The following is a 16,106-nucleotide window of genomic DNA, read 5'->3' on the forward strand; positions in this document are numbered from 1 at the left end:
CCCAGGTTGGCCTGCACACTCACTTTGTAGCACAGGCTACTCTCAAGCTTGCAGCAATCCTCTTGTCTCAGCTTCACAAGGGCTGGAACTATAGCCACAGGATATCATACTGACCTCTCAGATTTATTTTAAAGTATTTACAATTGTAATCTCGGCTTCAGAAGTTATTCTGAATGTTTAATCCAGATTTTTCGATCTGGATCTATATCACCACAAATTATGAGTACATTCTTTGTAGCCAGGTTAGGTGGTGGGCACCTATAATCCTAGCACTTGGAAGGTTGACACAGGAAGAATGCCATAAATTTAAGGCCAGTTTGGAATATAGAATATCCTGCCCCCCAAAAACAAAAACAAAACAAAACAAAAAACAATAGCAAAAAAGAAACAAAAAGACAATAGCAATAACAACAAAGAAGGTTCCACAGTTACCTAAAGAGTCGTCAGGGAACATTACCAAATCCATTACAACTACAAACTACCATAAAGTTTTTCAATAATTAATTACAGAAGGAACGATGAAATGATGATTTTGCCATTAATCTAAGACATTTTTGCTCACTAAATGGTAATGTGAAAATGGCAGTATCAAAATTGTTTTTCTCGAAATGAGAGGCATTAGGACATCAAATGGAAACCTCAGAAATCACTGACTCATTCGACTCGCACCTTTCAGTAGATGGGAATTAACACAGAGACCCAGAACTCGACGATGTGCGGAGCCCGAGAGACTGTGGAGCACTCGATTATAAATGGGGTACCTCCATCAAAGCCCTTCTCAAGGTTCAGGGTCAAGAGAGAACAGGAGGCAGAAAGAGTGGATGAACCAGAGGTGATGGATAACCCCAAGGAAACAGGGCCTTCTAGACACAACAGGACTGAGACTCGGGTAGCATACACAAGGCCTACACAGGTTCAAGCCAGACAGGGTCCCAGCACTGAGAAGGGAAGTAGACATGGGCTTCAATCCTAACCAAGGAGTTATCCTTAATCGATACCCATTGCCAAAGGGAAAATCTGTTTTCTCCAATGAAATATCAGTGGGTATGTCAACCACACTTCAGGGCAGGCCTCGTGGGCTGGAATGGATGAACACCACAAAATGGACTCTGTATTTTGCTGTGTGCTTTTTGTTTTGTTTCCTCTTGTGTTGCTGGTGGTTGTTTTTAGTTGATCTGTTTTGGATCTTTGACTTTTGTTCTCTTGAAAGAAAGAGATAGAACATGAAGTTAGTTGTGTAGGGCAGTGGGGGAAATCTGGAAGGAGGTGGGAGAAAGGAAAGAATATTATATATAACAAATTCCTATTGTTTAGTGAGGGATATCTCCTTAATGAGTTGTTAGCCAGGGAGACACCCAAAGTTTCCCAAAATGATATAGAATATTGCTGTATTATGACTGCTACATGGACGTTCACTAAACTATCACTACCTTTTCATGTCTGTAGAAATGATATGAATTTCATATCTTGGCACATCTGCATGTTTTACTTATTCAACATTATATACTTATAAACATTAAGATTCTTACAAAAAGATAGTTTTTCAGTGACATTGCCTAGCACTTGGCTACAATGATTCACAAGATATAGAACCAAAGCAAGGTCCACCAGGACGGTTCACTCAACTTAAGGAAGTCAAGAGGTGATCTGTTGCTGCTGTTTAAACTCAATACAGATGGAGACACACGAAAGACTAGATGTCTAGATAAAGACTGAACTGCTCAAATCCAAAACCACGGAGAAAAGAAGAAAGGGGTAAGTAATGGACAGCTTTAAACACAAAGCAAGCTCAAGGTTAGCTAGTGACAATTAGAAAAAATAGCACATAAAGCAGTTAAGGCTGGGTACAATGATCTTCTCGTGAGGATCTGAGGTGAGTCCTCAGAGCCTATGTAAAAAACAAAACAATTAAAGGACAGCTCTGTGTATGTTGCCTGCGATACGGTGGGGTCTAGAGAGAAGAAGAATGGAACCCCTGTAAAAACCTAGAGAGAGGAACATTAGGAGAGAGAGCTGAGAGAGAAGTGGGGGGAGGGAGAGAACTGCCACTGCTGTGATGTATGACATGACAGGAGGCCTGGGGACTGAAACCCCCCAAACTTTTTGACTTCTGTGGGTTTTGAGGAGATGGTGAGAGGTCCTCCATCATGTGATTTGGTCTACCACAGTCTCTGTGACAAGAAGCTGGGCACAAGGGTAAGAGGATAGATTTATCTTCCATGTACAGGGATTGGGGACACTGGGCTTGTGTTCCCGTCCCACCTGTAAGCTCAAACCTTCAAAGCAGTGGCCTCTCAGGTGAAGAGGAGTGGAGCTGAGAGGCAGGTATTTCGTAATAAACACATGGGAACTCCTAGCGGACTGGACATGTGGTATCAAAGGAGGAATCAAGGATGATAGGTGATGCTGAGTTCAAACAAGGAAGAACTTAAAACCTTTTTCTTCTTTCAGGCTACTGAATTGATGGTGAATGTGACCATCAATCGCACTCTCAATTAACATATGAAAGGAGAGGGGGCAATGAGGTGATTCATGTGAACAGGAGAAACCCTATTTATGAAAAAATTCAAGACTCAACCAAATCCTCACTTGACAACGAAGACTTAAGGCCAACAGATGAGATAAGATTTTAAAAATCATGCAACCGTTGGTAGTTTAACAAATTGAACTACACAATAAATCAAAAGAGCTTTAGACTGCAACCAAATGTAATTCACTATGAGGAGAAAAAGGCAAGTATATCATTAAAGTCTGCCTTGATGTAATTCATGACAATTATGGAACCCAGCAAAACCACATTGTTTGACGAGATTCTCATTAAGGTTACAAAAGACAAAGCAGTCTACCCTCCTCCATTTTTAGAAGAAGGAGAATCTAAGAATTTACAGACAAGAACCAGAGATGAAGAATAGTTGTGGCTTAAGAACGGCTCTAGGACAAGCTGTCGTGTGCCAGGCCAGATCAGTCTGCCTTCTGCCAGGTCTAGCTAACAATGGACAGGAAAGACTGGGGAAAGACAGATGGTTATAAACCTTCTCCACCATTCCCGTTTAACACTGAACAGTAGGAAAATGCATTCCATTCACAAGACAGAAAATCAAGTTAAATAAAGCAAATAAACTCAAGTCAGCCCATAGCTGGTTCTGTCCTTCCAATTCCTTGAAAGGGACCGCATAGTTGACCTCCAAAAAAGTCAAAGGAAAGGCCAGGACTGATGCACCCCAATGGTGCCTAATTTTATCTGTCAACTTGACTCAATACCTAGACAGGGGTTCAGGATAGCTATGGTGTCCAAACGTCAAAATTTTAAACTGAATAGAAGGCAAGGATCTTTGCATTATTTCTGTAACTTGCTTATTCAATTTTTGGGCACGAATTTTATAGGTGATAAGTCATGAATTACCCTAGATGCACAGAACACATGAAACTCAAGACCGATGATCAAAATGCGAATGCTTCACTCCTTCTTTAAAAGGGGAACAAGAATACCCTTGGCAGGGAATAAGGAGGCAAAAATTAAAACAGAAGCAGAAGGAATACCCATTCAGAGCCTGCCCCACATGTGGCCCATATATATACAGCCACCCAATTAGACAAGATGGATGAAGCAAAGAAGTGCAGGCCGACAGGAACCGGATGTAGATCTCTCCTGAGAGACACAGCCAGAATACAGCAAATACATAGGTGAATGCCAGCAGCAAACCACTGAACTGAGAATGGGACCCCTGTTGAAGGAATCAGAGAAAGGACTAGAAGAGCTTGAAGGGGCTCGAGACCCCATATGAACAACAATGCCAACCAACCAGAGCTTCCAGGGACTAAGCCACTACCCAAAGACTATACATGGACTGACCCTGGGCTCCAACTGCATAGGTAGCAATGAATAGCCTAGTAAGAGCACCAGTGGAAGGGGAAGCCCTTAGTCCTGCCAAGACTGAACCCCCAGTGAATGTGATTGTTGGGGGGAGGGCAGTAATGGGGGGAGGATGGGGAGGGGAACACCCATATAGAAGGGGAGGGGAAAGGGTTAGGGGGATGTTGGCCCAGAAACCGGGAAAGGGAATAACAATCGAAATGTAAATAAGAAATACTCAAGTTAATAAAGAAAAAAAGAAAAAGAAGAATAATGTAAAATATCCATCTGTACATTCTTGAGATGTGTGTATATGCATAGTTTCAATTTTATAGTAGTGTGTGGCTTCCAGTGTGCTACCTTCTAGGACAGATAGTGAAACTGCCATCACCAGATGTTGCATGGACTTAAGGGGACTAGACAAATGAAACACACAGATTAGCAACACAAACAATAGACATTTAATGTTACTTAGTAAACAGGTGTTATTATTTGATTCCAAGGGTGCCCTCACAGTCTGCAAGTTCCTAGTGCACCATTCATCCTTGCTAAAACCAGTTGGCTTCCCTAATGAGTTACAGAAACTGCAAAGTCTTAAAAAGTTTAGAGGGTAGAGCCATGAATGGATACATCTAATACCAAAGTACAAAAGGGGATCCTACCACATGGAGGAGGAGAAATGGTCACTGTGGGATTCCAAGCAAAGTGATCTGAAAAGAACCCCAAGACAAGTCAGCAAAGAACAAAAGAAGGACTAGACACAGAGACACCAGCAGAGAGTGTCCAAGTCAAAAGAGCAAACAGCTTGAAAAAAGAGTGTCCAAGCAAAAGAGCATTCCTAGCAGAGGAGCAGCAGTGAAGGGAACAAAGCAGGCAAACAGTAAAGACATAGGCCAGGGCCACAGGAATATGAAGGACCAGGTCCAGATAACATCAGCAACTGGGATGGTTCTGGACCTTTCTACACTCACACATGTGTAAAATTCTCAAAAAAATTAAAAATAAAAATACAACCATTAGATAGGATTCTGAGTGTTCCTAACACAGATGAATGATACATGATCCAAGCAGGATGCAACAATTATCCTGATCTAATATTATACATTGTATAGTATACTAAAAAGCACATATTACCTCATAAATATGTGTATGTGTTAAAACAGAATATATAACATGAGTAAGTACATATATTTTAACAACATGAAGGCTCTATAGTAAAAAATAAAAGAATAATGTCAGAAACTGCAATTGTGACATAGGGATAATTCTGGCAGCTATTAGAGCATAGTCTGAAATTAGGCAGGGGTATATTGCAGTATATTTAATATTGCAGAATATTTCAGAATATAGCTTAGATAAGACAGTGGTTTAGGGCAGAACACTGTAAGGATTATTGTAATGAGAGGATCTTTGAGGAGAACATAGGCTAGTCTCATTAACCCCATGATGCTCATATCCTTGTGAACCCCTTCTGCTGACTGCAGACTGCAGCTGTGATCACCCTGGAACTAGACGAGTAGGTTAAAGAGAGGGGCTGGATGTTTGAGTGGTATGATGAGAGGCAGTGTTAAATGGCTTAGGATGTGTCCCAGCCTGTACATGCTATCTGCCCACTGTACATGCAGTAGTTGGTTTGCTTGTTAGATCAACTGAAGCAACATTGACAGAGTGACTTAACTGTGGTCATTCACCTCATTTCATCTTAGCACATCAATGTGATATTAAACTGTACATTATTACTAGAAGAACGGCACCTGTGTGCCATTGGAGGGGCACAGTGATGTGGTACAATGGAGTAGTTTCACAAAAAGATACTATTCAAATCAATCTTAGAGTATACAATTGTTATCAATCATTTTGATCTCTTATACTTAATTTGTTAATAAGATAGTTAATAATGTAGCATACAAAAAGTATAATATATATCAGCTTTACTATTATGAAAAATTTAAGATATTCACTGTGGATCCTGGAATATAACCCCCATGGATATGAGAGATGGAAAAACAGTAGAAAATCAAAGGCTAAGACATCAGAACTACAAGTATGATCCTGTCATTCAATTGATAATGAGAAAGCAACTAGAACTTATGGGGGGAAATTTATATACACATATGTCTGTATATATATGTACATATATGAAAATTATGTAGGGAAGTCAGGAGGATGACACTTTAAACACTTAATACACTTACTTAAACTAGCAATTATGAATTAAACATTGCCATGAAAACAGAAAGCTTGTTAGTAATAGGTAAGCATATAATATCTCATGAAATATCAGAAGCATAGGATCTGTATGAACACTGCTATTATTACACGACTGAAGAATATAAGTATTCTGATAAGGAAGCAAAGATCCTACCTACATGATAAATGTAACAAAATGTGGATTCAACTTAGACACATTATTATCAAAACTATTTTCATTACAGTAGTAAGACAAAATAACTTTAAAGGAATTCATCAAATACTTTATGCATTTTCATAATCCGATAGAGAATTCCCCCATCAAGTGCTTCCTACTTTCCAAGCTTGGACGAGGTATACTATACTTCACATTGTAGTTGCCTCACAAATATAGTCACTGTTAATACTTCACCCATCAGGACCCAAGAGCAAAAAGGTCAAGGGTCCAGCCTCATGTGACCCACGCAGTCAGCCACTTGAGGATGCAGCCACACCATATAATATTGGAGCTACACAAAACATTGAGATTAAAACAAGTCCCCAAGCTGTAACTCTTCTAGGAGGAAAACCATAAATGTTAATGTTTAATTAAACACTATTTAATTAAACAGAGATATCTAGCATGTTTATAGATTACATAGATTATTATAAAGATGCCAACTCGTTCAGTATTGATTATACGATAAATACAATGGTAATTGTAATCCCAGTAGTGGGGTCAGTGTGACAAGCTGATTCTCAATTTTATATGGCAAGAGATCAGAAAGGAGGCAGGTTTTTTGTTGTTGCTGTTAATTCTTCTTTTTTTTTAAATTTAGAGAATACTTTATTAGTTTTTGTAATCAAACCCACGTAGATAAGACCTTACGTATTTAATACAGTGTATTTGTACAGTTACCCCTGTACAAATGGAAAAAACTTAAGTTCAACATTTCTAGACCAATATGGCTGTTAATTTCTGTACAGTGCCAACTCAACACAGTAAACGGGGATACTTTTTTCCAAAGTTGACAGCAGAGCTAAAGTTTCAAAATATTCAAATTATATATCTGTATATATATATATATATATATTTATATAAAAAGACCAATAATAGCAGTGTGTTATGCATCAACAGCAGCAACAGCTTTTCCAGGTTCTGCAGTCATCTGAACAAAACTGTAGAGACATCCAGCACACTCCATTTAAAAAAAAAAAAAGTAAAAAAACAAAACCTGAGAAAACAGCACAGTTCTGTTACTCTTGTGGTACCTGGCACCATTTTTTTTAAATTAGCTTCTCAATCATCATCTGGAAAGAAAACATTCTGAGCAACATCATTAAAAACAGCTCTGATAAAGCACGGTCACTACTACGTATCGTAAAGCAGGTACAAGCTATTTTACATCCACAGAGGTATGATACAGTACTGTCCTACATCTATAATACTAGAGGATACAATTTAAAAGGCATTATTTAAGACTTGATTCTACTTTTCCAGCAGAGGGCCCAAAGGACGGTGTGACACAGCTTTGTAAAGAAACATACTCTAGACAGGATTTCCTTTCACTAGTGGCACAGTTCTAAGGATTCATTCTCTCCATGAATGTCAGCTAAAACCGTTATTAAAAAAATGAAATATCCCTAGAACAAAACCGTATAACCTCCGGATTCACATGAAGATGACCTAGTGGAGACAAGCTGGACCTCACCTTACCAACAAGCTATCAAATCTGTTATGTTTAAACAGTGAGACCTCCAAGGAAGGAGATGCCAAGTAGTGCTTCAAAGCTTCGGACCACAATCAAACACAGCATCCTTTTCAACAGAAGCAGAAGCTCATCTGAATATGCTCAAGGATGCTGACATCAACATTTAATCATCTCCTCACTCATCCAGGAAGAAGGGGAGATCAGTTACTACTGTACTTTATTGTGTTCAACCAAATCACCATATTACAAAAATAGCAAGCTGCCATAATAAAAAATAAGGCTCCTCTATCCAGCACCAGATAGCATCATTTTACTTTCAAGCCTAGAAATTGCACACTTGTATATAAACCAACCGAAGATGAGGATTGAGAGTTCATCTTGGTGGATTTTTCCTTTGATGAATATGAAGTGTCCTTCCTTATCTTTTTTGATGACTTTTATTTGAAAATTGATTTTATTTGATATTAGAATGGCTACTCCAGCTTGCTTCTTCTGACTATTTGCTTGGAAAGTTGTTTTCCAGCCTTTCACTCTGAGGTAGTGTCTGTCTTTGTCTCTGAGGTGTGTTTCCTGTAGGCAGCAGAATGCAGGGTCCTCGTTGCGTATCCAGTTTGTTAATCTATGTCTTTTTATTGGGGAGTTGAGGCCATTGATGTTGAGAGATATTAAGGAATAGTGATTATTGCTTCCCTTTATATTCATATTTGGATGTGAGGTTATGTTTGTGTGCTTTTCTTCTCTTTGTTTTGTTGCCAAGATGATTAGTTTCTTGCTTCTTCTAGGGTATAGCTTGCCTCCTTATGTTGGGCTTTACCCTTTATTATCCTTTGTAGTGCTGGATTTGTAGAAAGATATTATGTAAATTTGGTTTTGTCATGGAATATCTTGGTTTCTCCATCTATGTTAATTGAGAGTTTTGCTGGATACAGTAACCTGGGCTGGCATTTCTGTTCTCTTAGGGTCTGTATGACATCTGTCCAGGATCTTCTGGCCTTCATAGTTTCTGGCGAGAAGTCTGGTGTGATTCTGATAGGTCTGCCTTTATATGTTACTTGACCTTTTTCCCTTACTGCTTTTAATATTCTTTCTTTATTTTGTGCGTTTGGTGTTTTGACAATTATGTGACGGGAGGTGTTTCTTTTCTGGTCCAATCTATTTGGAGTTCTGTAGGCTTCTTGTATGCCTATGGGTATCTCTTTTTTTAGGTTAGGGAAGTTTTCTTCTATGATTTTGTTGAAGATATTTACTGGTCCTTTGAGCTGGGAGTCTTCACTCTCTTCTATACCTATTATCCTTAGGTTTGATCTTCTCATTGAGTCCTGGATTTCCTGTATGTTTTGGACCAGTAGCTTTTTCCGCTTTACATTATCTTTGACAGTTGAGTCAATGATTTCTATGGAATCTTCTGCTCCCGAGATTCTCTCTTCCATCTCTTGTATTCTGTTGGTGAAGCTTGTATCTACAGCTCCTTGTCTTTTCTTTTGATTTTCTATGTCCAGGGTTGTTTCCATGTGTTCTTTCTTGATTGCTTCTATTTCCATTTTTAATTCCTTCAACTGTTTGATTGTGTTTTCCTGGAATTCTTTCAGGGATTTTTGCGATTCCTCTCTGTAGGCTTCTACTTGTTCTCTAAGGGAGTTCTTTATGTCTTTCTTGAAGTCCTCCAGCATCATGATCAAATATGATTTTGAAACTAGATCTTGCTTTTCTGGTGTGTTTGGATATTCCATGTTTGCTTTGGTGGGAGAATTGGGCTCCAATGATGCCATGTAGTCTTGGTTTCTGTTGCTTGGGTTCCTGCGCTTGCCTCTCGCCATCAGCTTATCTCTAGTGTTACTTTGTTCTGCTATTTCTGACCGTGGCTAGACTGTCCTATAAGCCTGTGTGTCAGGAGTGCTGTAGACCTGTTTTCCTGTTTTCTTTCAGCCAGTTATGGGGACAGAGTGTTCTGCTTTCGGGCGTGTAGTTTTTCCTCTCTACAGGTCTTCAGCTGTTCCTGTGGGCCTGTGTCTTGAGTTCACCAGGCAGGTTTCCTGCAGGGGAAAAGTTGGTCCCACCTGTGGTTCCAAGGCTCAAGTCTGCTCGCGGGGCACTTCCCAAGTCCTCTCCGCGGCAGCAGCAACCGGGAAGATCTGTGCCGCTCTTTCCGGGAGCCTCCGTGCACCAGGGCTCCAGATCACGCTTGGTGTTCTCCTCTGGCGTCTGGACGTGCACAGAGTGCAGCCTCCTCTGGTTTCCCAGGCTTGTCCCCCTCTCTGAAGTTTCAGCTCTCCCTCCCATGGGATTTGGGTGCAGAGAACTGTTTATCTGGTCTGTTTCCTTCAGGTTCCGGCGGTGTCTCAGGCGCAGGGGTCTTGCTGCTCCCGGGCCCTCCCCTACGGGAACCCAGAGGCCTTATACAGTTGCCTCTTGGGCCAGGGATGTGGGCAGGGGTGGGCAGTGTTGGTGGTCTCCTCCGCTCTGCAGCCTCAGGAGTGCCCACCTGATCAGGCGGTGAGGTCTCTCTCCCACGGGGTTTGGGAGCAGAGAGCAATTCTTTTTTTTTTTTTAAGAGCAAAGGACTTTCCCTACCACTACTTGTAAACTAGTATACAGCTAGAGAGCAACTCAAACTACTTGATATTTATTCAAAGGAAAAACAAAAACGTAATGAATAAAATAGGAAATTTAAAAGGGCCTTTATCTGTTAACAAAACCCAAACAGGAAACAACTTTAATATGCATTTATAGCCAAAATATGGCATAGTCATATAAATGGGATATTATATGAGAATTACATGAAACTACAAATACATGTAATATTAGTTTAAATTATATAATGCCACATAGAAATAGCCAGATACAACAGGCTATATAGTCTATGCTATCATTAACATAAAGCCCAAGGAGCAACAAATTAAAATCTTGTTTAGTAATGCTTATCTAGGTATTAAAATATTAATTAAAATTAAATGCTATTAAAAGATAAAAATAGTAACCATTATTTGGGAAAAGAAGTATCTATGAAAAAGCAGTGTCAAACAATATTAATGAATTCTTACTTGACTAGGAGTGTATGGATAACTGTTCTATAAATATTTATTAAACCGTGTGTTTAAATTTTCTTTAATATTTCATTAAAAACAAGGGTTATGCTATAGTGGGATGGGGAAGAGTACATCGCTATATCCATAAGAAGTATAAATGTGAGTAGATGTAGTATACTAACTAATACTATTATCTTAATGATAATGCATACAGACTCTTGCCAGACTTGAGATCAGCAAATACCATTTGCTACTTTATTATGCATTCTTCTAATAAACAAATCTTAATGGCTCACTAATTATAGCAGCTTATTTTTATAAAACAGCAAATAGACTAAACATAGAAGGAAATGGCTCTTGAGTAAAAGAATACTTTTGCTAATGTGGTATTGAACCTAAGTTAATAAATTAAAGTATACATATTATTTTAGTATTCTCTCTGCATTAAAAAAGCAAAAAAATTACTAAAAACTTTGTTTCAAATCTTACTTGCAAGATTTATAAGCAACACAATGTCAGGTTTGATTTTTGTCCAAACCTAATTATAAGAAAAAATGATTGTTTTACATTTGATACAATAAGGTTATATTCAGAAATATTCCTTCAAGGCAAACCTGATCTATACAGTCAGTTCCAGGCCAGCAAATGCTACAAAATTAGACTCTATAAAAACATCAAAAATATTCCAATAGCAGTAGAGTGACGGCTCAGAGGTTAAGATCACTGGCTGTTCTTCCATTAGTCCTAAGTTCAATTCTCAGTATCCAAATGGTGGCTGACAACCATCTGTAATGTAATCACATGTCCTCTTCTGGCATGAACGTGTACATGCAGATAGAGTACTCATATACATAAAATAAATACATAAATTTAAAAAAAATTATTCCAGCAAAAATTAACATTATCTATCTTAAATCCAAAGTTATTGGTATATCATGTTTTCTTAACTTATGAAATAAAAGATGAAAAAACATTTCAGATATATGTATATAATATTATCAACAGCAAATTAAACTTAAGTCTTAGAAGAGTACGTAGCCTTAGTATGAGTAGAAATAGAGAGACTGCTGCCCCCACAAAAACTATCTTAGGCAATGTCTTATTAGGTAATTTTTATCGAGACAAATTTCTATACACCAGAAAACACAGAGAGACTAGGCAAAAGCATTAGCTATCAAGTATTCTCTATTCCCAACAACACTGACCAAGGTACAACTAATGTGTTAAATTATGACCTTGTGGTTCCCAAGAAGCTGCACCGTCTAGGACTCTTGGTAATGTGAGTTGTTGAATGAAGGCAATAAACATAAAGGAGCTTGTTTGCCTGTAGAGCATCTTCTGAAGCATGGCGTGAGACTGAACATGGAGGATCAAACCCTTTTCTACTGGGAGAGCATCTGGAAACACTCAATCAAAACAGCCAACCTAACCTGAATCCAGCTGTTGGACAACGTTCAAACATGGCTTGCTGCCCTCTCCTGGGGTGCAGGAGGCTGCATTCTCATCACTAGTAGACATCTGAGGACCCTCGAGAGGATGAAGTTTTGCACAGTTCTCATCATCCTTACAATTTTTTTCCTCCCTGGCTACCAAAGGCAGTCCTTTTATAAAGAAATACCAATATCCCTAAAGAATATTCCAAATTAAAACAATCCCAATTTAGTAGCTCTGTTTGTTCCTACTGAAAGAGGGGGAGAGGTGGAAGGTGTCAGTGCATAGACAAGAGATTTTCCTAAGTCTTCTCTTAATAGCAAGTTATTCACCTGTTTATTGTTGCTATTATATGTGCTTCAGTAAACAAACTTCTTACTCATAACAGGGGGATTGGAATGTCTATCTAAGCAATCCAATATTGTTTTCCTGTTGCCTGTTATAAAATATAATGTATCTGCTCATTATGTGCAATGAAATTTATTATCATATAAACTTTCTTTACAAGAGTGGCTGAGCACAGGTTATATAACTGCACTGAGGGTGTGACAGGGTGATGGCTCCTTCATCTTGTCTTGGAGGAAGCCATCTTTGATTTCTACACCTACCCTGAAAAGTCCTGTGGGAAAGCACCCAACACTATTCAGGGTTCAAATGTCCCAGCTAACTGCACGTTCTTGGCTCTTGTTAAACTTCTTGCTTGCTGTTCCCTGCAGCTGCCTGCCAGGAGTTTCTCTGTGCTCCTTCTTTATAAAAATCTCCCTGTAATAATATTCAGGGTTGGTCCAGGAGACGTGTTTATCTCCAGAAGGATGCTGGCTTAACACAAACTCTCAATTAGAGCTTTGGCTGTGCTCAATGGTGTCTGCGCTGGTACCCAATAACAATGACTTGGTCAATATGAGTACCAGAAGGTATGGAGAGAAATGCAGCTGCCGTTCTTTCCAAACCTAATCTAAGAGAGTCACCATCTAAGCCGCCATGGTGAAGGACTACTCTACTGTTATCAGATAGGAACTGATGAAGAGCAAGTAGCTGCCTCTACATGTTTTACTAACAACAGGGAAAGAGTTTCTTTAAAATTCTGATGTGCCAGGATGGGTTGGTACATGAGGAGGGGGGCCTTTGCCCTTCTCCGAGGAGAATGGGATAGGGGGATGGAGGGACGGAGGGAGAGGTTGTGTGAGGGGTGTACTGGAAAGAAGTGGGGCTGCTATCAGGACGTAAAATGAATAAATAAATTAATGGAAAGAAATTGAGACGTTAACCATCTCAGAAGAAGTTCACAAACTGGAAATGCTTCACACATTGCTAAATCTTTTAGTGTTGACCACAAAGAAAGTAGTGTGCCATGTAATTTTGGCCTCTTTGAGCTTTGGGGGCAGCAGGTCCTGTATGTATTCTGCTCTGCACTACTTAACAGCTCTGCTAGTTGTGTGCAACCGGGTCAACAATAAAACCTGGATCTCAGTCAGTCTCCACACCCAGCAAGTCATCATTGGGCTTTTAGCCAGGTAAATTCAACCACAGCCCACATTCTAGTGACAGGCGCAGGGCTTCAAGAGCATCTGGCAAAATGGGCTGCAGGAAATACATGCAAATGTCTAAAATTTTGGAATAAATCCAATTGCTTTTGTTAGGAGAACAAAAGACCTATTTTGGTCTTATTTTGACAAAAATAAACTACAGGCTCTCACAGGGCCATACTGCCCAGAATCCCGTTTGGGCAGCCTCATGGGGAGCTGAGGAAAAGGTGACCCCATCGTAAATGGATTATGTTGTCTCCTTTGCAGAAGTAAATAGTCCTTCACTGAGCAGTCATGTAAGACAACACCGTTGTCTCAATTGCCTTGCTTAGTATCTGAAAATCTTCATTATAGGGGTCTCTAGCTTCCTTCGTTAGGGTTATTTCTAAGTTTTCTTTTTTCTTTTTTTCCCTTTCTGAATTCTTCCTAACACTTTTATTTCTGGTACATGAGAAAGGTAGGGTTAATTACAAAGTAGAAGGCTACTTCGCCAAATGTAAATTTATCACTTCTTAGTTTTCCTCATTCTTTCAGATCTCTCAAGTATATAATTATTCTATCTATAAGGATACTTTAAATTAAATTAAATTAAATTAATTCATAAGAATTGAAAGTGAAACTGCCTAAAAATGTGAAAAGTAATCTCCAGATCCATGGACTGCCATGAAAATTCCAATGACTTCCTCACAGAAAAGGGAACAAAGAAATTCTAAATTTCTACTGAAAAGAGAAACAAACTTAAATATAAAGAAAAACAAAAGACCAAACAGAACAAAAAAAATCTTGAATACTTCAGGAAGCTGGAGATTTCTGGCTGTACCATGTGATGCCTCCCTGAACTAGGCTCATGATGTTTTGCTGAAGCAGACCAGTGAGAAGACATGGGATGTTTGGGGAGAGTCTAAGTGGGACCCAACAGACAGTGATCTGCATCGCTGTGTAACTCTTCATTGGTCTCTTCTTTCTGATACTGACTTCATAGCGAGAGGAAGAATGGCAGAGAACTTCTCCTGGTATTCCAGCTGATTCTGGGTGCTCCTGGTGACTCCTGCTGATCCAGCAGAGGCCTGGCTGTTTCGGCTGGATCCTGATGTCACTGCTTTTTCGTGTTTGGTGACACTTTTTGAACCGGACTTTTGATATCCTCATACTACCAAACTAGACTACTGGCATCTTGACAAAGGAGATTGGAATCACCTCGAAGAACTACTTCTAAGCAGCTCCACATCCCCTTGTCCTATTTACCATATTTTCTCTCCTACCTTTGGATGGTGGGCTAGAAAGGGGTAGGGAGTCAAAGCATTGGAGAACACTTATTAAAGTAGGTTTAAAAAAAAATCTAAGGCTACAGAAAGTAATATCCAAAAATGACAAATAAAACTGCATAACATTTAATAGTTTTTACATAAAAAAAAAACAAACAAAAACCAAGCAAGTTTCCTTGATAACCCACAGAGCTGTACAAAATCCTTGATAACTAGACTTCGGCCAGAGCAATCATGTATGAGATATTTAAGAACTCAAAATGTCAACACCAGACAATGCAAACAACCCAGAAAATTAACGGGCAAGTGAAATGATGTGCTTTCAAAGTAGCCAGTGATACAGAAAGGCAAGGGCTGCACATGTACTGGCAGGGTGCCTGCCTCCGTTTCACCTCCAGTAGCACATCAACCATGCATGGTAGCATAATCCAGAACCTGGGAGGTGGAGGCAGGAGGATTGGCCTAACTACAGAAGAAGTGACAGTCCAACCTAGATAACATGAGACTCCTTTAAAAAAAAATCATGAAGAAAAAAAAAAAGAAGAAAAAAATCGGGGAAATGCAAATCAAACATGCATTAATATTCTGTTAATCTTATTGCTGTTATTCAGAAATTAAGTAAGAATAAAGGATGTTGAAGGTGTAGAGGGGGAAAGGGAACTCATTCTTTGCTGATGGGAATACAAATTATCCTGACAGCAAAGGAATCAGTGTGGATGCTCCTCACAAAACTGCAAAGATACCATCACAAAATCCAGATGTACCACTCCAGGGAACATATTCAAATTCTGCAAGGTACACCTACCCATCTGCCTTGGCTGCAATATTCACAATATCCAAGTCGTGAGGTTACCATAGGCATATGTAAACAAACGTGCAGGAAATAAATGTAGTGTGGATACACAAAGTGGAGGTTTAATCAGCCATTATAACAAAGAATTTATACCATTTGAAGGAAAATGGATGCAACTAGAGATCATGTTAAGTAAAATGAGCTAGACCCCCAAAACAATGTATCAAATGATTTTTACACATGGATCCTAGATTCTATTTAGATTTTCCCTCCACCCTTTCTCTGTGTGTGTGTGTGTGTGTGTGTGTGGGTGGGTGGGTGGGTGAGAGAG

General features: G+C 39.3%; 1 protein-coding gene across 1 annotated transcript in view; it reads right to left on the bottom strand.

Moving 5' to 3' along the window:
- Positions 1–16,106, bottom strand: part of Tbc1d32 (TBC1 domain family, member 32) — a 227,906-nt gene that overhangs the window by 86,990 nt on the left and 124,810 nt on the right. The window lies entirely within an intron of this gene.

Source organism: Rattus norvegicus, chromosome 20 (genome assembly GCF_021556685.1).
Source record: "Rattus norvegicus strain SHRSP/BbbUtx chromosome 20, alternate assembly SHRSP_T2T, whole genome shotgun sequence".
NCBI lineage: Eukaryota > Metazoa > Chordata > Mammalia > Rodentia > Muridae > Rattus > Rattus norvegicus.